A 24,945-nucleotide genomic window follows, 5' to 3' on the forward strand; every position below is an offset into this window, starting at 1 on the left:
ATTTTCTTTTGCGTTTTTGAAATTAAGTTTTGTGTGTTACATTATGTTTCGCTTTTACGCGTTCACATTTTATGGATTATTATTACTTTTCCTATGCGTGACTTAAACGTGTTTTTTGTCTTATGCGTTATTTCAAATTTTGCACAGTATTATATTTAATGCCTTACTTAATGTTTTTCATATTCTTTTTGAATTTATGCGTTTTTTCAATTTTTACTCCTTATTCACTTCAATTTTCTTCATGCGTCACATTTAAGGGTTTTCTGCTGTAACTTTACTTATGCGTTAATTTTAAGCGTCTACATCATTGCAATTTTTTTATGTGTTATTTTTACGAGCTAACTTTTTATGCGTTGCATTTACGCGTTTATTTTACTTACGCATAAAGATGCTATGTTCAACTTTCTCTTTACACGTTATTAAATTTTGCACGTTACTCATCTTATGCAAAACTCATATTCTTCCATGTTTTATGTGTCGCATTACTTTTCTTACACGTTACTTCTACTTTTTAAACATATGTCAGTTTTGCGCTTTATTTCTACGCCTTACACGTTTACTTCCCATTGTATTACTTTCATTTTACATATGATCCTTAGCTTTGGTATCCAGATGACCTGTATGCGAACACTTTAAGGTAGAAAAATTCTGATACCGCACTCCCTATGCAGGGTGATCAAAGTGGTCACCCACCCGCTTGCTGACAGCAGCCAGTGATGCTTAACTTCGGTATTTTGCAGAGAATCGTGTCTTTACGATCAAGTCTACTGCGGGACTAACACGCGTTGAAATAGGGTGCAGTAGACGCTAAATGAAAAGGAATGCATAGAGAACAGTAACGAGTAAAATATAAGGGAAAGAGTTAAGTATGGAGTGAAGAATCGAGCAACTCTTAAAAGTGAAAGTAAGGTATAAGAAAAGTTACCACGCAACTAATGCGTAATAAAAATAAACGGGCAATAAGTAAAGCATGAACAATAAACGAGAAAAAATTAAAGGTAAAAGAAAGTGCATTAAAGTATGGAGTGGAGAAAGTAGGAGAACAATGTGCAAAAGTAACGAGTAAAAAAAATACAAGCGTAAAAGTAACACATAAGAAAAGTTACACGCAAAAGTAGTGCATAAGAAAACTAAATGCTCCAAAAAAAGTAAGGCGTTACAATAAAGTATGAAAGTAACACATAAGAAAAGTAAATTTAACATATAAGAAAATTTATTTGTCTAGTTAAAGCGTTTAAGCTATAATTTTCAAGCTCGGACGAAAGTAGGCCTCTATGGCTCTAACCACCGTGAAAAAGAAAATTTTTATAGAAGAAAAAAAATTATTTTTTTATTCATGAAATGGTTAATACTGCGTTAAAACTGGAAAAATCCGGGAAAAATAATTTATTTATTATTATTTTATATTATTTTTTATCTTGCTTTACAATATTTTCGATACTTTAGAGCAGGGTTTCTTAACCTGTGGTTCATGAACCCCTAAGGGGTCCATGAGTCATATTTTGGGGGTCCGCTAACTACTCCTAATTTTTAAAACGTTTGGAAGCCTACCCATTGCCTGCAAAGCGATCTATGGCAGCTATAATTCCGTTTGCTACTGTGTATCTTTGAGAAGCGGGATTTTCCACACTCGTGGCAATAAAAACAAAACATCGAAATCGATTGAATGTTGAACATGATATGCGCGTTGCTTTGTCGAAAACTATCCCCCAATTCAATTAGTTAATTAAGGAAAAGCAGCAGCAACCTTCACATTAAAAATTTTAATTATAAAAATTTTGTATACTATTAAAATAAGGCAGGTCGTTGGGCTACCTAAGCAGGGGTGCCATCCCCTCTGCAGAGGATCAAAATTGCGATGGCATGTCTTCGGATCATCCTCATGGATGTTTCCCAGACCGTCGCCAATAGCCCATTGTGCAGCTCTAGTGCGACGTAAATTAACTACAACAACAACATTAAAGTAATAAAATTAAATGTTTTCTAATAATGGATGGTTTTTGCAATTATTTTTTTCACAGGGGGGTGGTCCGTGACTTCTTAAAAACTTATAACATTATACCAAAAAGGTTAAGAAACACTGCTTTAGAGTAATGTTTCAACTGACCTAATTGTTTAAATTACATAGTTATTGTAATTGATTTTATGTTGCTTTATTAATCCAAACTAATTTCTCATGAATCCGTTAACTCCGAATTTCTATATAAAAATTTTCGAAGGACATCAAGAAGATATAAATTTTTCACATTTGGAGGTAAGCAAATGTTTTTATTATATCATCTTTGTGGTTAGGGAAAACCTATGGAATGTTTGCACAGTTTTTCATTTATACATTTTTTAACATAATAAATTTCAAAGTTGAAATTATTAATTATCTAATAGCTTATTATATTTGCCCCTGTTTACATCAATATTTTTTACTTAAATTGAAAACTTTGTCAAATTAAAAAATATGTTTTATAAATAATTTTTAAGAGTTGAGGAACCAGGCCAAAACTACTTCTTAATAAAGGATAACCTGACCCACTTTGTTCTAAAGGATGAGTATTTAAAGAACTTCTTAAAATCCTAAATCAAAACTATTTGTGAAGTTTTGACAGATTTGTTTTAATTTTAAGCCCGTGCATTAAATTTAATAAAACAAAAACAAATAAGAAGTAAATTAAAAAAATATAAATAAATGACTGGATAAAATAAAAACTTCGTTGTCATTAGAAAGGAACATATCATCTCTTAAATAATTTGAATATTAATAAATTATTTAAAAATAAATTTTTTTTTTTAATTTAAGAGGTAAAAGATTTTTTTGATTTATTTAAAAGGTAATTTTGACCCATCATTTGCATATGAAACTATTTAATATCTATTTCTAAGGATCGTAACTCCTTTTTATTTCAATTTAAAATTGCACAAATGTTACTTTTAGTGCTTTTATATGATATGCTGCAGTTTCAAATAGTACCTAAAAAATGACTGAAATTGTCAATTTAAAACGCAATTAACTAATACTTTTGAATATGAATTTAAATAACTCCACACTATCTCATTTCATGCTCGTATTATTTAGAGCAGACAGTTGCGCGTGGGTGTGTGGATGATGTAAGTAAAAAAGGCATACAAAAAAATCCAATTTAATTTAGGTTCATGCCCTCGATATTATATTTTTAAACTCCTTGAAAAAAATTAAGTAAAAAAGGTATACAAATTAATTGTCGCAAACAAATTAATATTAAATAAGAACGAAACAAAAAAGATATCGAAATATGCTGAATCACTAATGAGACAGGCGGGTGAAAGACATCCAAACCAATTTGTTTAAATAGTAAAACTAGAAGGTGATTCGGAAATCTATCCGGCTTTAATTTTTTCTTCTGTCTCAAAATTTAACAGGGGCAAATTCGTAAGAGTTCAATATGGGCTATGTTTTTTCATTGATTTAATATTTATCATTAACAGATATTTGTCTTTTAAAGCATTTCATTCTAAAATAAAAATAATTATTCTATAATTGTAATTATCTTAAACTAATTGATATAAAGCTTTAGTGCGTTCCATTGATATATTGAATGCTTGTTTTAGCTGAATGCCCGGCGCCAGGGCTCGAAAAACCACCCGTCCGCCCGTCCTCGGCGGTCAAAAATTCCCAGCGGACAACAAATTTCTCGAATCCGACGTCCGCGCGGACGACCATTTTCCCTGTTAATGTTCGTGATACATTTTCAATTTTTGTTATCTTACAATCTTTTTTGAAGCAGTAGATAAAGAAAATTTTTCTCAAGAATGGTTGTCATTAAAACTTAAGATACGTAACACCGTTAAATACCAGAAAACTTCAGCCCTCCGAACCCAAGCTATTTATAAAGACCTAATGCAGCAAAATGACCGACAATACAGCAACATACTGCGCATGGTGGAATTGATAAACAAGAAGCGTTAAACGCAATTATGAAAATCTACCTAATGGAAAACCGTTTCAGATTTCTGTGCAGAAACCTCTGTAAATCATTGGCTTGTTTGTGAAACTGGCAAACGTCATATTTGATTCATTTAAATAACGCAGTACCCTCGGATAAATTGACATTCCAGATAACTTGATCTTTGTCATTTAAATTATTTCATAAAAGAAATACTAGGTAACTATTAGTAACCCAGTATTTCTTTTATTACTGTATAATGTAATCCCAGTAACTATTAATTCATTGTGCAATTTATATAACTGTTTGTAATAAATAAGAGAAAATTATATTTTTTATTTATTTAGAAGCGACGGGTTAGTTTCAAAGGAGGACGGGTACATTGTTGGACAAGCCGTCCTCGGGGACGGGTAAAATTTCTGAGTTTTTTCGAGCCCTGGTTTCGATAAACTATGCTTTAATGCAATTCCAATAAAGCATGTACATTGAGGAATATGTAAAACAGTTTGAAATATCCCATTAGGATTAATATTAGACTTCTAAAGCATTGTTTTGCAATTAGCAGTCGAATGTGTGTGGGCTGCTGTTGTTTTTGATCAAGGCTGTGTAGCAACAGCGTAAGGAAAGCAAGGTAACAGTCACAAATAGCAAGTCAACCTGTTCACAGTGTTCCATCTGTCAAAGAAGGAGTGTTCATATCAAAGTGGACATTTCTGTTGAGGTATGTGTGTTGAGATCAAGTCAAAAAGTCACCAATGTAGAGCGAGGCTACTGACAGTGTCAACTGTTATCTATCCAAAGGTACCTCCAGATAGAATCGAGTTAACATGTCTTATATACAAGCAAATTGGAATTTAATAATTCTAATGGTAGCTAAACTACACCAGATAATAAAACTTGTAATAAAAGGATATGTCTATAGTCATATGGGTATGTATATACGTTATGGATAGTCATATAGGTTATGGATCTAGTCATATTAAAACAAAATTTTCTAAGAAGGGGTAAATAAAGTTTACCGCCAGAAAACTTGCAAGCCGTAATTCTCCAAGCAACTGTTTTCGATGAACATACTAAAGTTTTGACTAAGCTTCTACATTCTGCTATGTTATAATTAGCTGCCTGAGAAGCAAGAAAACCAAATTTTGCCTGAAACTAAAAAAAACTATTAGAAAATATATTCATTTAAAGCAATGAAACATTTCACTAATATTAAAAAAAAATTACTAACAAAATAACAATTTTCTTAATAGTTAATAAATAATGATTTAATGAAATATACAGAAACATTCATGTGTTTGTGCGACTACAGCACTTTCAACACCTTAATGATAGACTTTTTTTGCATACCTGTTTCCTTATTTAGAATGAATAAAAATATAAGTTTCTAAATGCATTCTTTAAATCTATTGCAATATTTTTCAAAAAACTATTAAGAAATTAGTCTTATAGAAGATATACTTTGAAATACTTTGACTTTCATTTTATTTAAACTTATACCTACTTATTAACCTGAAACTTATGAGCCCTGTCAAGACATATATGGATGGGTACACATACAAATAATGTCAAGGAACAAAAATTTATAAAATATTCTTAAAGTTGATTGTAAAATTATTATTGATGGTGTAAAATGTTTTACACACAATATACAAAATATTATATGTTAAAAATTAGGAAGAAAAAGAAACTAAAAATATTTAAGCCTGCTTTTTTAAATACTGTTGTTTCAAAATTCTAGCGTAGAAACTTTTGTTTGAATGCAGGGTGAAAAATTATTGAATCTGATATTAATGAAAAAAAATATTACAAATACACAGATATGGGGATTTTATACATTAATTATATTCAAGGTTCCAAGTCATTTATAGGATTAAAACACAGATTTTCAAGATTAGAAATCATGAAATTTCAAGATTATATTTCTTTAGAAATATATATATATATACACTGGTTATCATAAATTAAGGAAAATTCACAAAAATCGCGATAACTCAAGAAATTACACATGGAATTTTATGAAACTTACCCACAATATACAACACATAGTAAGGTATTAAACAACATAAAAAGAAATTATCAGACATTAATAGTAGTATAGAAATTAGCACATGTATAAAATAAACAAATTGGAAGTATCGGTTTGCAATAGAAAAAGTACCTTTAATATGGAATATGATTGCCTCTAGAAGCAATACAGCACAAACAGCGATGTGTGATGCTTTCAATTATGCGGTCTATCAGTTCAATAGGAAGTGAGAGCCATTGCTCTTGTAAAGCAGTTGCAAGCGTGGCAAGGGTCTGAGGGGGCGGATTGATGGCAGATACACGCCTCCCTAGAGCATCCCAAACGTGCTCGATAGGATTCAAGTCCGGGGATCGAGCTGGCCACTCCATGCGAGTAATTGTTTCCTGTTGAAGATAATCATCAACAATGCGAGCTCTGTGTGGTCTTGCATTATCGTCCTGTAACAGGAAGCAATCACCAATTGCCCCGGCATATGGGCGCACATAAGCATCAAGGATGTTGTCTCGATAAACCTGAGCATTCACGGTTCCCCTTGGAAAGACATGGAGGTATGTGCGCCCTCCTAAGGATATGCCTCCCCAAACACAGACACTGCCTCTTCCGTATGCATCTCTTTCACGGATGTTTGATGGATGATAACGGGTCCCAGGTTCTCTCCATATCAAATAACGTCTACTGTCACTTTCTAGACTAAACCTGGACTCATCCGTAAAGAGAACAGGCCTCCATTGATCTGACGTCCAGTGGACATGTTGTCGGGCCCACTGCAAACGGTCTCTCCTATGGCGTGATGTGAGCGGCACGCAAATGGCTGGTCGTCTCGCATACAGACCACCTTCGTGGAGCCTTCTGCGCACAGTTGACGTTGACACCAACCTTCCGGTGGCTGCAGCAAGAGAGGATCTAAGATGTGTCGGAGTAGCGGTTCTATTCCTGCGTGCACTTAATGTCAAATATCGGTCATCGGCACTGGTCGTAACAGTTGGCCGTCCTTGACTGAACCTCCTAGATGCCGAATCTGTGGTTTGAAATTGCCTCCAAAGTCTATGAACCACAGATGGACTCACATTTAGCCATCTGGCCACTTCTGATTGACTCTGCCCTGCCTCTAGTCTCCCGATGGCTCTCCATCGTAGTTCTTCAGGCAAATGATGCCTAGAGGTCATTATTACGAATTGGCTATCTCAGATTTTCAATGTCGCAATCACAGTAAAATTTGTGTGCTTTCTCTCAAACTTGGACTTTTATGCTCCAGGCAGATGACGTAAGCCGAGTGCAGCGCCACTAATTTGCATATTGCAATTTTACTCAGCTACTCTTAGTGGACAACATATGCAAATTTTGCACGGTTTGGCTTACTTTTGAAAGAGTTATCGCTATTTTTGTGATTTTTCCTTAATTTATGATAACCAGTGTATATATATATTTTATTCAAACTAATTTTTTAATTAGAAATATGCCTAATATTAAATTTTGTAAATGTATTTTATTTCCCTAGAAGGGTTTTACATAAATATAAATTATAAACAAAAGCAATATTTTGCATAAAAACTAGAAACTGAAAAGCTCAATGAAACATAATTTATTAATAGAGTCATATCAATGATACAGTCTGCTATCAAACTTCTTACTAATGATTAAAAATCAACATTTATTTATACAGAAAACTTAATTTTAAAGAACCTTTTTATTATTGATCTGGATTTATAGTTATATTTAAGAAAAAATTTGAAACCATAAATTGTTAAACCAAGTATTTTTTACAAATTAACATTCTAATTTCAATGTTCTAAAAAGATTCAACTATGTTACAGTAAAATTTTATCAAAAAGAATTTAATAAATAAAAGTAATAGATATTGGACTTATTTATTTTGAAATTCATTGGCTACATATTGTTACTGCAAATTTTGAAATTGGTTATCTACACTCAAGTGAGTATTTACACTCAAGGTTTGCAAAAAAATTTTTTTTAGATTTTGGCCAAACATTGCATCATTCCCCGACTCTTTTCTCCCTAAATAAAATTCCCGGACATTTCTAGGTCTTCCTTATCCAGTGAAAACCCTGATATTTTAAAGAACAAAAGCACATGCAAGCATGTGATGCTTGACTTCGGTGATCTACTGGGAACCGAGTCATAACGCTCAGTCCACAGCAGGACTATAGGAAAATGCAGATCTGATTTTGCCTCATTTTTTCTTATTTTGCTACAGAAACAATTATAAAAAAAATAACACAAATCAATACTTTAATTTCGATAATTCAAAAATTCAACAATGTTACTACAGAATTTTAACAACAAAAAAATAAAAACAAATGGTGAACTTATTTACTTTGAACCTTATAGACTATTTAGTGCTATAGTCCAATTTGAAATAGATTGTTTAGTTTCTAGGTTTGCTGAAAGATTTTTCCAGGTTCTAACCTAAGATTGTATTTTTTCCATCTTTTATTTTTCTTTAAATAAAATTCCCAGACAATTAACGGTTTTTCTTAGTCTATAAGATTTTTGATATTTTAAAGAATAAAAGCATATGGAAGTACATTAAGCAAGAGTCCACTATAAACAGAAGTTCAATATATCCAAATTCTTTGAAAAATTATTTTTTAGCATAAGACAATTATAAATATGTGTGTGACAAGAATGACTTCTAAAATGCATTTTCAGTTATCTGCACTGAACAGATACAAATTCTTTAAGACAATATTTAGTTTTGAAATATCTTTCAAGTTTTTTTTTCTATTCTAAATGACTAATACTAATCAATAGATGTAAAAAACAGTGGATACTATTTTTTTTCCTTCTTTTTTCAAGGAGATTCGATATTTTCCAAGTTTTATTGTGAATACAAGCACTATAAGCAACTATATAAATTAAATGTATGCTTACGCTTTTTTCTGCAGGACAGACAGTTGCAGCTTTGCAATAATCTTAAAACCAAAATCTTCAAGCCTCCTCATTAACAACTCACTCTTCTAAATAAAGCCTAATTTTTTTTCAAAATATAATAAACATCATAGATGACTTTTTACTGCTTCATACATATTATACCAGAGCTAATGTTGCTACAGATATTGGAAATTACTAATTTTCAAAAAAAAAAAAAAAAATCTTGAAAATTTCTTCAATAGACTTAATAGTTAGCAAAACACAATTTTCATTACCAGAACAACAAAACTAGTTATAATATCATGAATTATAAACTAGTTACAATACCATGAAATAATCTGAACTGAAATACACTTTAAGAATAGTTAAGGAGTAAAAATAGTTGAAATTCATAGATAGAAGAATATAATGTGAAAATAAATGGCTGAAAGTAAAAGGCTTTGATATCCTGCTAGATTCTCATGGTTATTGACATCATATTTTTATAGACATAAGTGTAACAAAATAAATTTAACTGCACAAGCAACTCTCATGATTTTATTAAAATGCAACTATTATTCATACAATAAAAATTCTTCGCAATTTAAAAGCATTATTTCCTTGAATTACAATAAATTAAATTAGTGGCATGAAATGTATTTTAATTAATTATAAAAAAAGAACTTACATTACCATTTTCTCGATCAGATCTTATTCTAATGCATTAAACTAAATTAAGAATAAGCTTACAAGCATGAACTTTTTTACAAAAAGCATAAACTTATGATCATTTTTTGAGAACACATTTACAGCCTTAGCCAGATCCATCAACTATAAATGTTGTCTCACATGATGCACAAGATCATCTAAAGTACTATAAGCAAGAGGCCTAAAAATATACAAGATTCTTACATTAAAATAAGTAATACTACAGTCAGAAAAGGCAATCAAAGAGCTGTGAAACATAAAACATTTAACAAAAATTATAATTTAGAATATATTTTCTAAGCCTCATAATAAACCAAAGAAAAAATCAGAACAAATTTTAAAAAAAATAAAAAAATCAAGATATATTTTGGAACAGTATACATTGTTAAACTAATTTTTAAAAAAAAGCAAATGACAAAGTAAAAAGGCATATTTTGTTCTACTAAAACAAAGTTTATTAAATGTTACTAAATGTTGGTTCTTAAAAATTTAAATAAAGTTAGAGTAGAATCAATTAATGCGTAGGCAAAATTACTGAGATACGAAATACACTATTTTGCAAAAAGAAAGGAGAGAAGAAAAAAAAACTTATATTACAATACAAAAATTTTCATTCTATAAACCTTTTCTTTTTCCAAGTAGTTTATTACTATTTTAAACAAAATGAGATAATTCAAAAAGCAACTAAAATCTAAGTGCTTCTATTAGCCCACAGACCACACAATAAAAGATCTTTAATCTATGTAGTTGATAAACGGTCTCTGAATTGGAACTATTAAATTTTGAAATTTTTACTAGCATTATCAATTTATATTAAAATAATAAATAACAAAAAAATTTTGAAAACCAAAATCTCTTTATTCTACAAATCAAATCTTTTAAAGTTCATGCTTGTAGAAAATGGCAGGATCAGAAAACACACGAAAATCGGGAATATTAGATCAAAAAGTTAAAAGCAAGATCACATTTTTTTTTATCACGTCAATCTGGAATATCAGGACAATTGTGAACTCTAAGGTTTTTCAGGACAAGAAACATTGATGATGTTTTTGTGTCTCACTGAATTATCTCATTCAGTTTAAAACAATTCGATAGGAAAATAAAAAAGTTTGTACAAAGAAATTTATTTCAGATAACTTGAAATACAAAATTTAAAGCAGAGGCTTAGAAGATTATAAAATTAGATGCCAAGTAAGCATAACAAAACACTTAATTAAGAATAATATATTTGACAAATTAGCATTTAGAGGATACTTTGAGAATTGCAATAAAACACAATTCATTAAATATTGGCATGTTAAGTAAAGCAAAAACAGAGTTTAAAAAGTCACATAATCTTTTTAATTAAACTTTTTTGTAATTTTTTCACGCTGTTATATTGTAGATATTTTTAGCATCACTGCATATTATGATTTATCCATTTCAGACAGCAGTAAATAGATAAAATAAACTGATTATACCTTAATTTTATCTAAATTTTTAACAAAACACAAATATGTTCGAATTAGAAACTTAAGAAGCTATATTAAAATTAATTATCTCCCTCTTGCAATTGAATTTCTAACTATATAGAAAACTGTAACTTCTCTTGAAAGAAGGGTTAATATAAATTACACATTTTTATACATTCTAAAATATATGCTTTACAATGAAAAACTGTTAAAAATACTTTCACCGTAAACTTATTTTAGAGTAAATAGGTGGAAAAAGTATTTGATTCCCACTTTGGGGAAATCTTCAAAATTTAAAAATAATATTTAGAGGTTCACATTTTTAATATGTCTTCTAATTAAACGAATGAAACCAAAACTTATCAGCTATAAAGAAGGATCTTAATATAAATCCGTCCAATTCTGCCCCATTTAAACATATTTATTTAACATTTCTCAATATAATATTTGTTTATTTATTTGGTATATGTGCTTGGAAGAAAAACATTGATTCTAAATTATGAAAATAAGCTTATATTAACAATCGGAAGAATTAAAAAAAAAAGGAAAGGAACTAGAGAATATTGAGAAAGAATATCTTTTGGCGAAAAACAGCCAATTTTGTAGCTACCCTTTTAAACTAGTCTTTTTGAAATGTACTTCCTACTTTCTTTCCCCTCCCATGACGATTGATGTCACTGATTGAAGGGGGTAGAAAATTTTGCGCAGTTTAGGCCGACCCAAAGTGAACAGGCTACTTGACAACTCTGTGGGTGGTAATTACGAAAGTGGGGATATTTTCATCAGTGGAAAAAGCGTTTTATTGCTCTTTTGGTTAGAAAAGTGAAGAATAACAATTATTTTATATTTGTAAACACTTCGATTAGATTTTGAAAAGCATCCGACTACGGAAAAAAGAAAAAATAATCTGAATAAATCTCTGAATAAAACTTTAAAAAAAGAAGAAAAAAGTGGGATCTAGGGGCCCTCTTGAGTTATAAATAATAAATGAGCTACAATTAAAAAAAAAGAAAAAAATACAATGTGACTTTAGACTTTTCGGGGGCCCCATCAGAACACGAGGCACTGGGCCCATCCTTAAACACTGCTCTGATTTGATGTCACCCTCTCGTACCATTACGAATGAGTCCTAGAAGATGAAGAACCGAACTTAAGATTAAAATTTATTCCGGTGGGTCCATTTATTTTTTTGCGCACTGTACATTCATTTGAAGTATATGTCAATATTGCTGATAATAGCAAAATAATTTTTCATTTTTATACAGAAAGGTAATTTAGCTGGTGGTTATCCATATACATATGCTTTGGTAATTTTAAGGATTATGATTGAAAGAGGAAAATAAGGTGAAATTATGTTCACTTTCAATATTAATATCAGATATAAATAAATAAAAACGTCTTTCCTTTTGTCCTCTTTTGTTAATTTCATAATAATTGCATAGTAATAGCGTCAAAATAATAGCTCAATGATAATGATGATAGTATCTCAATCTCGTCATATCTCAAGAACGTTTTGCGTTTTGATTGAATCAAAAAAATTTTCATACAATTGCAAAAATTCGTTTTTCCAAAGATAATGGCCATGCAAAAAATATAGTTTTAAATAGTTATAAAATATTTAATATTTTTTATATTTTTATTTATAATATGCGTTGGAAAAATTCTGAATCCCCATTTTTGAAATCCCCGTGTAGTAAATGGATACTGATGATGCACGTTAAATATGTCGAGTCGCAAAGTCCTCCAGGTTCCCATAAAAAATCAATACCTATGGGGGTACTTATGCAGGAGTTTCCTTGTCTTCTGGATTGGGTTCAAAATTACAAGGCTACGGAGTTGAACATTAGTAATCGTAATTGGGTCGGTTACTCAACGACGGATAAAATAAAATAGCAAGATATACAAATTTTTATGGAAGGTAATTTTAAATTGTAAAATACAAAATTTGAATGAAATCGGTTGAATAATTCGAAATAAATAAAATTTTAAGCAAACTGACTTTTTTAAAATTTGATAACTAATAAACTACTTGATCGATTGCACTGAAGGTTTGTATTTTGAAATTAAAAGGATGTAAAAATATGTAGAACATACAATTCAATATATTTTACTACTAACTATTTAATAAACAAATAAAAGATAACAAATAATTATTTAAAATTAATTTTACTTAAAAATTTGTGTGTAAAATGTTTTTCGTTATTTTATGCAAAATTTTTTCAATACACTCAAAAAGTTCTCGAGATAATAGGCTATAATAGAAGAGTGAAGTTAAAATTAAAGGACCCATACTTTCAAACTCTCTCTCTCTGCCGTATCTTACTTCAGACCATATCTTCCAGATTGCGGCTGTTTCCTCATTTTGAAAATTAAACTATAGACAAACTTGGAAGTTTATCCAGAACAGAATGCGCTTTTCTGGTCATTTTCGTAACTTAAAATTGACTCTTTGTATGCGAAAATATGATTAAATGAAAAGTTAATCAAGGTGTTCCCTTTTTCCATTTCATACACTCTACACAAAATAAGTCAATGAGAATCTGTTGATTAATATATATTTAAAGATATTGAATACGAAAAGTTTAATTGTTTTTCTGTATCAATCAACAATCTTTTTACTACTAAGACAATGATAAGAAATAATAATAAATTTAAAAAAACTTGTTTCTTTTTTTCCGACTGCATATTTATTGCGTTGATTAAAATATAAACCTTGAATCCGAATAAGTAAATGATTTTCCTCATTTAAAAGTATAAAAAAAATTGGAATTTTTTTTCTTCGTATACTTTCATTTTACTTGAAAATTTCAAAAAACAATTATATGATCCCATAAACCATTGATAAACACATAACATCAAAAAAGAATTTGTAAAGAAGGGGACCTGCGTCTTGTTCCAAGAAAATGAAGATGTGTCTGTGGGAAAGGATTTCTAAGGGACTTCGAAAAGTCGCCAATTTCAACCATGTCTAATCGCATCCGGTCTCTAGTTTAACAATGTATGAGCAAAGTTACAAGTAGTGCAGTGAAACTACAATTACATAGAATTTACAATATATTTTACTAATTTTTGTTACTAATTCTTAAAAATAAAAAATTAACTACAAAAATTTTTATTAGGCATTTTTTTATATTATTTAGAAAAAAATGTGACCAGACTATTTTCCCGACGAGACTCTAAATTTTTCCCGATGGGTGGGGCTGGCCATGACCGACGGGGGTGCAATTGCCTCCCCTGACCCCCTACTGGCGCCGCCCTTGATGTAAATCTTTTGAAACATCAATATCTTTTTATTAAAAAAGGGGGGTTGTTTCTTCAAAATAAATAAATGTGGTGGCACAAGCTTTCATTATTATTGATTTCAAAGCCTGCATTAAATGTAGTAAACCAAAGCAGATATAACTATTTATCAGTACCATAATCCTTGAAAGTTTATTATTATTAAATAGAAGAGAGCGAGAAAGCCATTAGCTTGCCAAAGACGATGACGCTTCACCAATGATGAAATTAACAAGAGAAATAAAATTTTCTTTCGCAAGGCAAAATGTAAAAAAAAAAATTTTTTTTAATGTTCCCGGTGATCAACAGAAATTAGAGAGATTTTTCGGTTACATTTCAGAGGGTATGAAATGGAGCATGAAACTGAATAAAACTAAACTAAAAGTAGCGGAGTTGCACATGAGAATACAAGAATCCCTCCCACCGCATCCAGCTCAGTATACGCAACTATATCATCAAACATGAAAAAATGATAGGCGCTTTCATTCCTTACGGACTGACGGAAGGCCGAAAAGGATTGTGGTTGAAAGAATTTTATTTAATTTTATAACCGTCGTTGAACAGCCGACCCAATTATTGGGTTTACGACTAATAATTTTGAACCCAATCCAAAACAAGGGAACTCCTGGATCAAGTACTAGGGAGAAATCTGCATTCAAGGACTTTTTTGATGGAACAAACCCGCACTTGCGCTACATGGTGAGGAAAACCACGAGAACCTCCCACGATTAGCTTGACTGCAAGGGGACTCTAACCCATGATCCGTCTACCACTGAGGATATTTTACATCAGAACTGCGGTCGGTGCGAGCCAGATGGGGAATTCATATCGACCAGCCACAGATGGGATTCGAACCCGATTTACCTCATTGGAAGGCGAACGCTCTATCCCCTGAATCACCACGGCTCTGGTTGAATGAATTGTGAAAAAGTTGAATAGAACAGTGTGAAAATCACGCGAAAATCGGCATGGTAAAGAAAAAATATCCAGCACCGACCACAGTTCTGATGTAAAATATCCTCAGTGGTAGACGGATCATAGGTCAGAGTCCCCTTGCTGATAGGCTGACCGTGGGACGTTTTCATGGTTTTCCTCACCATGTAGCGCAAATGCGGGTTTGTTCCATTAAAATGTTCTCCACGAAGGCATATTTCTCCCGATACTCCATCCAGGAGTTCCTCTGGATTGGGTTCATACATACAAGGTCACGGCGTTGAGCATTAGTAGCCGTAAAACCTACATTGGGTCGACTGTTAGACGACGGTAATAAAATAACCCTCCAACCCCTTGTTAGTAGCAATAAGCAAATCACAAAACATTCGCTCTCATATTATTTCACCGATCACAAACCAAATATTTAGTTTCGCAGACAATGCAACAGTTTTTTTTTTATCGTTGATGCATTTCATTGTAATGGATCAGAGATAGAGTGTTCGGCTTCCAATGAGATGAACCGAGTTCTAGTCCCAGCGATGGCTGGTCGGCTTACACCGACCACAGTGCTGACCAGAAATATCCTCAGTGGTAGACGGATCATGGATTAGAGTCACTTTGTCGTCAGGCTGACCGTGGGAAGTTTTCGTGGTTTCACTCTCCATGTTACACGAATGCCTGTTAGTTTCATCAAAAAATCCTCAACAAAGGCAAATTTCTCCCGATAATCAATCGGAGAGTTCCTTTGTCTTCTGGATTGAGTTCAAAATGACAAGGCTACGGAGTTGAACATCAGTAGTCGTAAACCCAAATAATTGGGTCGGCTGTTCAACAACGGTTATAAAAAAATATGAATTGCCTATTCAAATGCAATTTTATTTACAGTTTTTTTTCTTCTTTTTTTTTTGTTTTGTTTATTATAGTAGTTTTACAATTAAGTAAATAGAATCTAAGCTCTCTAATGTTAATAATAAAGCAAAGTTTAACTTCATATTTTCAATGTAAAAATTAGATCTAAACGTTTACACAATTTACTCTATAAATATTGCATGTGAGATTTTCCATATGTAGAAAAAAAATTATAATTCTCAGGATATTGGAATAAACTGAAGACAAAAGAGAAAAAAGAAGTAGATTAAACGTAAAATAGACAAGGCAAAGTGAACTAGCACCTATAAAATAACATTAATCTTCAGAATAATTTGTATTAAATTTTATAGGAGGTCGCGCTTTCAAAATAACATATTCAATTTCATTCATTCATTCATTTTACAATAGATTTTTCTTATAAAATTTATTTAAGTTCAAAGTTATTTTTGTTTCAGATTTAATATGTTACTAATTAAAATCTTTCCTTAATTCTTTCATAGTTGTTTTAGCATTTTTTATTATTGTTTCTAAAATCTGTTTGAAGTAATTGATATAATAACATGAATGCGTTTGAATCTTCATCTTAAGGTACTTGTGGCATCAGAGCTATCGCTATATTTTTTTACAAAAACAGGTCTCTTTCTTTATAATAACACAAATTAAACTTATGATTAAAATAACATTTATGATGCACGCACAAATGTTTTCGAATTGTATTAACAGACATGTGATTGCTGGACAAAAAATTATATGAAATCTTTTTTCCCTCAATAAGCAGTTTTTTTTTTTTTTTTTTTTTTTTAAGTACTTCATTCCTTTTCTTCTTCTTTTGTCAATAGAAGAGAAATGAAAGACTAATTTTTATGCACGAAAGTAACATTTATGAAATTTAAAAAACTTTTATTCAAAAGAAAAACGATTATTTAATAAAATTTTTTCCTATCAAAGCGTAAAAGAATATATACACAGAAAAAAAAAAAATCACATATTTCTTCTTTTTCTCACTTTGCGAGTCGTCATCGCATACGAAAACTAATAATAAAAAAAAAAAAAACATGGAATCTATGACAATAACTAAAAAGAGATTTTTGATAAAACCGGGTGTATTTATGACAAAATCGGACGCGTCAAAAAGGGGTTCATTAACTGCGCGTTTCGAGATTCTCGTTTGTGATAAGGCATTTAAGGCATCTTTAAGAATTTTCAGGACAATTTTTTCTGATCATACAAATCAGACAATATCAGAATTACTATATACATATTTGAATTTAATAGTAAAATTTTTAAACCTAAATTTATTATTTCGCTTAGAATAATATATAATTAATTACAGCTACAGATAAGAAAAAAGTGAACCAAAAGGTTTTTTTTCTTACCTTTTTTATTATTTTTTTTAAAAAAGGAAAATAGTAAGTTTTGAAATGAAATTCCATTAAATATGAAGAAAAAAAGAAAGGTATGAATTTCCATTAAATATAATTTGTTTTTAAGAAGTTTTATGCAATCAAGCAATATTATATGTGGAACATTTTTAATATTCAGTGCGAAATAAATAAATAAAAGGAAAAATTATATTATGTAATCTATATGAATATTTTTTTATTTTTATTAATATAATTTATTTATTATTATTTTTGCATTCAGAAAAATTTATTTACATTTTCTAAACAAAAAAATTTTAATTTCTAAAAAAAATATGCAAAAGAGTCAAGTCATTTTATACAATGTAAAGAACATACTTATTTCACTGATCAAAAGTTGAAACTGGTCCAAATAACTTTAGCCATCTTCATGCACACAGTTAAGCCTAATTTACGAATACCTCTGTGAAATTTCTCAGCTCTATCAAAGAGATACTGGAAAAAAAATATTAAGAGGAACACTCTTTTTTTCTCATAATTAAATTTTCAACACAAATTAAAGTGCACTAAAATGGAATAACAAGGTGAACTTTAAATGAAACATTGCTAGCCAATTTAAATTTTATCTAGAAACACACAAAAACTTAAATAACAAAAATAAATGGATGGGATAAATTTTAAAATTTCACTAATTGTTACCTTTTGATTCTTGTTTTCTCTTAAATCCTGTCAAAGGAAAAGAAATGTAAACAAAAATTATGTCATTAATTAAACTACACACTAATACTGAAGTAAAAAAATATTAATTATTTAATTTATTACTTAAGTACAAATTTTTTTAGATCATTCTTATTGTAAAGGCAAAATAGTAAAAATATTCACCCTTTATTAACCCTTTGACGGTCAGGGAAATGAGCAGTTTTCGTTGACTTAATTCACGCAGTATTACTAGTAAACAGCATTTGAAAGTAGCAGCTGTTTTCCCCCGTCGTTCTTCCGAAAATGTCTTCCTTCTCTGGCGATGCTGTTTTTGTTAATTTACGTCGCACTAGAGCTGCACAATGGGCTATTGGCGACGGTCTGGGAAACACCCCGGAGGATGATCCGAAGACATGCCATCACAATTTCGATCCTCTGCGGAGGGGATGGCACCCCCGCTTCGGTAGCCCGACGACCTGCGCGCGAAGTCGAGCACTTTACGGTAGCACAATATAACGAGGACCAATACCGCACACCCTCGGTCCCTACGTAGACTGATCCAAGTGGTCACTCACCCGCACACTGACCGTAGCCAGTGATGCTTGACTTCGGTGATCTGCTGGGAACCGTGTCTTAACGATCAGTCCACTGCGGGACTCTCTGGCGTTGCCATAGATAGCTCGCCTCACGCACTTCAAAAATTTCTTAAGTATTTGTAGTACATAAATAATAGTTTTTACGTATTTTAAAATAATTAATAAACGATACTATTTAATAGTAAATTCTAAATGATAATCAATTATATAAATAATAATAGTTAATTATAAATATAAGACAAATATTAAATTGAAAGGGCTCAATAAATACAACTAATGTAAAACTTTATGAAGCATTTAAATACAGTAATTACCTAAATACTGTGAACAAAGTCTTCATCAGACTCAAAACTTGATAAGCTTTCTGTATCATAATCATCATTATCTAGCTTTCGTTTGTGAGCCATTTTACTTTACAAGCACCCTTTAAAAACGTGCCAAAATATGCATAAAAATGACAAGGTAAAAAGAAAAATTCCCGCTTCATTATGAAAAGAAATTAATGGAACCCGTACTGCCATCTGTACACAGTAAAACTAACTAAATTTCGCGAGTAGGATTCGTTTTCAACATAATGAATGCAGAATAATAACGGCGAACGAGCTCAACTCGTCAGCATTGGGAAAAATTTCACAAGAGTACTGCTCGTTTCTAAACATTTTGGTCGAAATCTTTCTCCCGAGCAGAACTCGTTTGCACGCATTATGAAGCACGATTCGATTGCGAGCTGAACCCGTTTAGAACCATCAAAGGGTTAATCTTACTTTGATGTGCTCATCATAAAGAAATTAGGAAAATATTTGAAACTTTTCCTCAGAAATTAGTGAACAAAATTTATCTAAAATTAAACAATAACATCATGCAACTTTAATTTTAAAAAATTATATCATATTAAAAAATGTTTAAGTCGCTTACTGTTGAGTAATTAACATAACACCTATTCCATGAGTAGGTATAGAATTGGTTATGTGGCCAATATTTATAGTACTCAAATGCTTATTACTACTTGAGCGTTCAACAAATATCTTTAAAAAAATAAGAAATATAATAGACACATAATATAAAATCTAATTACATTATAGTTAATTAATTTAAATGGAAATCATACTTTTGAAATAAACAAATGTAATCTTCATATAACAAAAAATTTTAGCCACCAAAATATAAACAAATGACTAAATAAATTGTAAAGAATTTCATTAGCTTTACCAGCAGTTTTATTTTCTTCTGAATTTCAAATTTTTTATTTTTATTCATGATCTGTTTTACAAAACTTATTCACGTACCATGTTAAAGAATATTAAAATAATATCAAGCATGTTAACTATTCCAAGTCTCTTCTTGTTCATTTTTAACTATCATAATTTTAGACAACAGGCAGATTTTTATAATTTCCAGATAAGTAGCTGACCTTTAAATACTACACTCTAAGATACATTAAAATTGACCTTTATATACATTAAATCCAGAACCTTATTAAACATGAGAACTTTATAAGAGGATCCTGCAGTAATAAATTACCGTGCGTTTTAACAAAAGAAAAACTAACACCATATAACCTTTGAGAAAAGTGTTAAGAATGAGTAAAATACAACAATATGGTAGGGCAGTGAGTCCATGCCCAAAAGTTCGTGGGTTTGATCCCTGCGGGTTGAAGACTCCCCATGTGGTAAATGGTGACAGATGCACGTTACATCTGTCGAGTGGCAAAGCCATCCATGTTCCCATAACAAATCAATACCTCTGGGGCATAGACATAAAGGAGGAAGATGAATCACTTCACCTGAAGGGCGTCACAGTGAAGTTGAAGTAGTCTGTACTCTATGTTCGCGCCATCTAGTGACCATTGATATAACATTTTGTTCTCAAATATTTTTAAAGAATTATCAAAGAGCTTATGTTTGAAACATAACATTTATAAGAAGCGACTGTGTGAAGTATTATTTTATTAAATATTTCGTATTTTTACATTTTCTACAGTAACTTTCAAATAAAAATACCAAATATCATAAAGGATTTTTTGTTGAAATTTTTTTTATTTGTTTGTAGTTTTCAAAGAAAATAAATTGCGATTCTTTTCGTTCAAAAATAAAAAAAAGTCCCAATATTGTAAAGTCAAATCATTACATTCATAAATCAAGGAATACATAAAAAGTTTTTAGATTAAATAATCATCTGTAAGAAAAATAAATACGTCTACAATAGTTTTAAAAAAAAATTATTTTGAGTTGGCATTTTTGTAATTATACCTCTAGATTTTATTTATAAGAAAATTAAAAAGCTATAATTAAAAGCTATTTTCATGTATGAAATTTACACAATTTGGAATTAATTGCACTGCTTTATTATTTCAGTTTTAATGGTACTTTTAGTAAATTCCTTTACTGTAACTATTTATTTTTATTACAACTAAATTATAGTTAAGCTTTTATTTTCGTTTTAATAATTGAACAGAAAACTTTATTTTGACCTAATGTCAAGAAAAATAAATGCTTAATTATTATTGATAGTAAAATCCATTTAAAAAGCTGTTAAAATCATTTTTAACAAGGTATCATACCTTACAATAAAAGGAAAACTTATATTTATTGTAATAAAATATTAGTGTAACTAATAAAATTTCAAACTCTACACATACTATAAATAATAATAATGTATACATACTCATGCTTAAGAATCATTTGAGACATGAGAATTTCAATATTCCGCCATCATGCCGCCTTTGTCAATAAAAACTAACTCAGCCAAAAGATTGAGCTATGATGTCTTGCAAATCAATAATTCAAGTTCATCAAATTGCCAAAGAAAGAATCCAACCAAATGTTTAAATTATATTGGGTTTTTAAGCAATTATACTGAAACCCTAATGCAATTCAACATTTAGTTCTCTAAACTTCAGAAAATAAAGAGCTATCTGAAAATATAATTTAAACTTCCAAAACATGTAATAAAATTAACATTAAAATAAGCAGGTAAGTTTTAAATTTAAAAAAAAGTTTAATATCAAAGTTTAAATAAAGGCATTGAATTAATGCTAAACGTTAAAGCTTTTATATGTTTTTTTATACCTTTATATTCTTCAAATTAAGTTCATAATTAAATAATTTTCAATTTATGAGGCCTACAAAAAAAATTGTTCCATGTCTCCATGATACAGTGTTAAATTAAATAACTATTTCAATTGAAAAAAAGAATTATAAAAATTGGACTCCCATACATATCTTTTAAAATTTCATAAAATATAAGTATGATTATTGAAAACTATATTGGATAATTTCAAGCAGCTCTTATGAGTTAAGAAAAATATAAAAAATACTTAAACCCACAAACATCCTATTAAATAAATATTTAAAAAAACAACTGCAAATTTAAGCTTTCAACAAAACATTACTTAGTTTGTTACAATAGAGAAATAATACACATAAGCTCAGAAAAAATTGCATATGATAAATATTTTACTCAATTCTGTCCATTTGTTTGACTCAATCACATGAGTTTGAATAATACCAAAAGGTTACATGGATAGCATACAGGGTTAAAAATTAATGATATAAAATAATTTTTCTACTAAAAAGCAACTAAAATGAAATAATTATATTAAATATTATATGATTATTGAATACATACCTAGATTTAAGACCAGGAAGTATCAAAAATTTCTAATCTTCTATACCAACCTTTTCAATAAGAACTCTACACATAAAACTTGTTCGGCTAGAATATAGTATACTCGGATTCACAATTACACTAGGCAATAACTCTTGCTTCACTGTCCGCCATTTGGTCAAGAAGTAATCTAACCAAACATTTGAACTGTATTGGATCTTTGCAATTTCACTTAAACCCTAATACAGTTCAACATTTAGTTTACGTTTGAATCTGTTAAAAATCTGAAAATATAGCTTAAACGTTCTGAGATTTTAAAAATAGTTTTTAAGTAGAAACTAAATAATAAATAAAAAAGATTAAATTTACATGAAAAAAATACTATGTAAAGATATAATAAAATATGGGACAAAATTACTAAAAAAATCTAATAGTTTTAAAAAAAAATATTTTAAAGAAATATTGGAATTTATTATATCATCTAAAGAATTCATTTTAGAATAAACTATAAATATTATTAAATACATATCAAAGTGAAACATCAAACAGGAAAGTAATTCTCACCACACTCAAGAAATAATAGCAAATAACAACAATACTAATTAATAATATCAAAGTTCCAGACATTAATAAAAGCATGCATTGAGAACAAAAATATTGTAAAATACTTAAAAATAAATAACAAAACTGCATGCAAACCTGGAAACTTTTCCAGCTTCAGCTTGATGCAAAAATCACATGCAACATAAAATTAATTATTAATATATTTATATATAGAAAAAATCCCGATGAAAAATTGCAAAGTTCTAGACATTAATAAAGGCATGCATCAAAAAAGAAAATATTATAAATTTTTTTAAAAAGAAATAAATATCTAAATTAAAATAACTGTATGTGTAGATATCAGAAAAAGTTTCCAAACTCCAGCCAGATGCTAAGATTACATGCAACACAAAATTAATTATCATTAAATTCATGCAAAATAAAATCTTGATGAAAAATTGCAAATATAATTAATAGCACACATTGAATTTAAAAAAAAACTGTAGGTATAAATTTCTGTAAAAAGTTTCCAGGCTCCAGCCAGATATTACATGCGACACAAAATTAATTGTTATTACATTTATGCAAACTAAAATCTTGATGAAAAATTGCAAATATAATTAAAAGCATACATTGAATTAAAAAAAAATTTACGTACAAATTTCTGTAAAAAGTTTCCAGGCTCTAGCCAGATGCTAATATTACATGCGACACAAAATTAATTATTATTACATTTATGCAAAATAAAATCTTGATGAAGAAATTCCAACATTAAAAAGCATGCATTGCAAAAAAAAATATTATATAAGTAATTCGTGAAAGAAATATATAAAACTGTAGGTATAAATTTCTGTAAAAAGTTTCCAGGCTCCAGCCAGATGCTAAGATTACATGCGACACAAAATTAATTATTATTACATTTATGCAAAATAAAATCTTGATGAAAAATTGCAAATATAATTAATAGCATACATTGAATTTAAAAAAAAACTGTAGGTATAAATTTCTGTAAAAAGTTTCCAGGCTCCAGCCAGATATTACATGCGACACAAAATTAATTGTTATTACATTTATGCAAACTAAAATCTTGATGAAAAATTGCAAATATAATTAAAAGCATACATTGAATTAAAAAAAAACTGTACGTACAAATTTCTGTAAAAAGTTTCCAGGCTCTAGCCAGATGCTAATATTACATGCGACACAAAATTAATTATTATTACATTCATGCAAAATAAAATCTTGATGAAGAAATTCCAACATTAAAAATCATGCATTGCAAAAGAAAATATTATATAAGTAATTCGTGAAAAAAATATATAAAACTGTAGGTATAAATTTCTGTAAAAAGTTTCCAGGCTCCAGCCAGATGCTAAGATTACATGCGACACAAAATTAATTATTATTACATTTATGCAAAATAAAATCTTGATGAAAAATTGCAAATATAATTAAAAGCATACAGTGAATTAAAAAAACACTGTACGTATAAATCTTTGTAAAAAGTTTCCAGGCTCCAGCCATTAAAAAGAAAATATTATAAAAGTAATTCTTAAGAGAAAGAAAAAACAGAGTAAGTAAAAACTGCAGGCATAAATTTCTGTAAAAAGTTTTCAGGCTCCAGCCAGATGCTAAGATTACATGCAAAACAAAATTAATTATTATTAAATTTATGCAAAATAAAATCTTGATGAAAAATTGCAAATATAATTAAAAGCATACAGTGAATTAAAAAAACACTGTACGTATAAATCTTTGTAAAAAGTTTCCAGGCTCCAGCCATTAAAAAGAAAATATTATAAAAGTAATTCTTAAGAGAAAGAAAAAACAGAGTAAGTAAAAACTGCAGGCATAAATTTCTGTAAAAAGTTTTCAGGCTCCAGCCAGATGCTAAGATTACATGCAAAACAAAATTAATTATTATTAAATTTATGCACAATAAAATCTTGATAAGAAATTTCAAATATCAATAAAAGTATATATTGAATAATAAATATAAAAAAAATACATATAAATCTTTGTAAAAAGTTTCCAGGCTCCAGCCAGATGCTAAAATTACATGCAACACAAAAGTAATTATTATTA

General features: G+C 29.6%; 1 long non-coding RNA gene across 1 annotated transcript; it reads right to left on the minus strand.

The window, feature by feature from the left end:
* Positions 1 to 4,893: 4,893 nt before the first annotated feature.
* LOC147802073 (uncharacterized) lies at positions 4,894 to 19,332 on the minus strand. Its single transcript, XR_015430035.1, has 5 exons — positions 19,026 to 19,332; positions 17,795 to 17,911; positions 9,503 to 9,703; positions 8,836 to 8,921; positions 4,894 to 5,069 (listed from the first exon to the last, which is right to left on the minus strand). It is a non-coding gene; the product is annotated as an uncharacterized LOC147802073 (long non-coding RNA).
* Between the last annotated feature and the right edge of the window lie 5,613 nt (positions 19,333 to 24,945).

The sequence above is a fragment of the Parasteatoda tepidariorum genome, chromosome 10 (genome assembly GCF_982258835.1).
Source record: "Parasteatoda tepidariorum strain Cologne lab strain chromosome 10, Ptep-v5.0, whole genome shotgun sequence".
Classification (NCBI taxonomy): domain Eukaryota; kingdom Metazoa; phylum Arthropoda; class Arachnida; order Araneae; family Theridiidae; genus Parasteatoda; species Parasteatoda tepidariorum.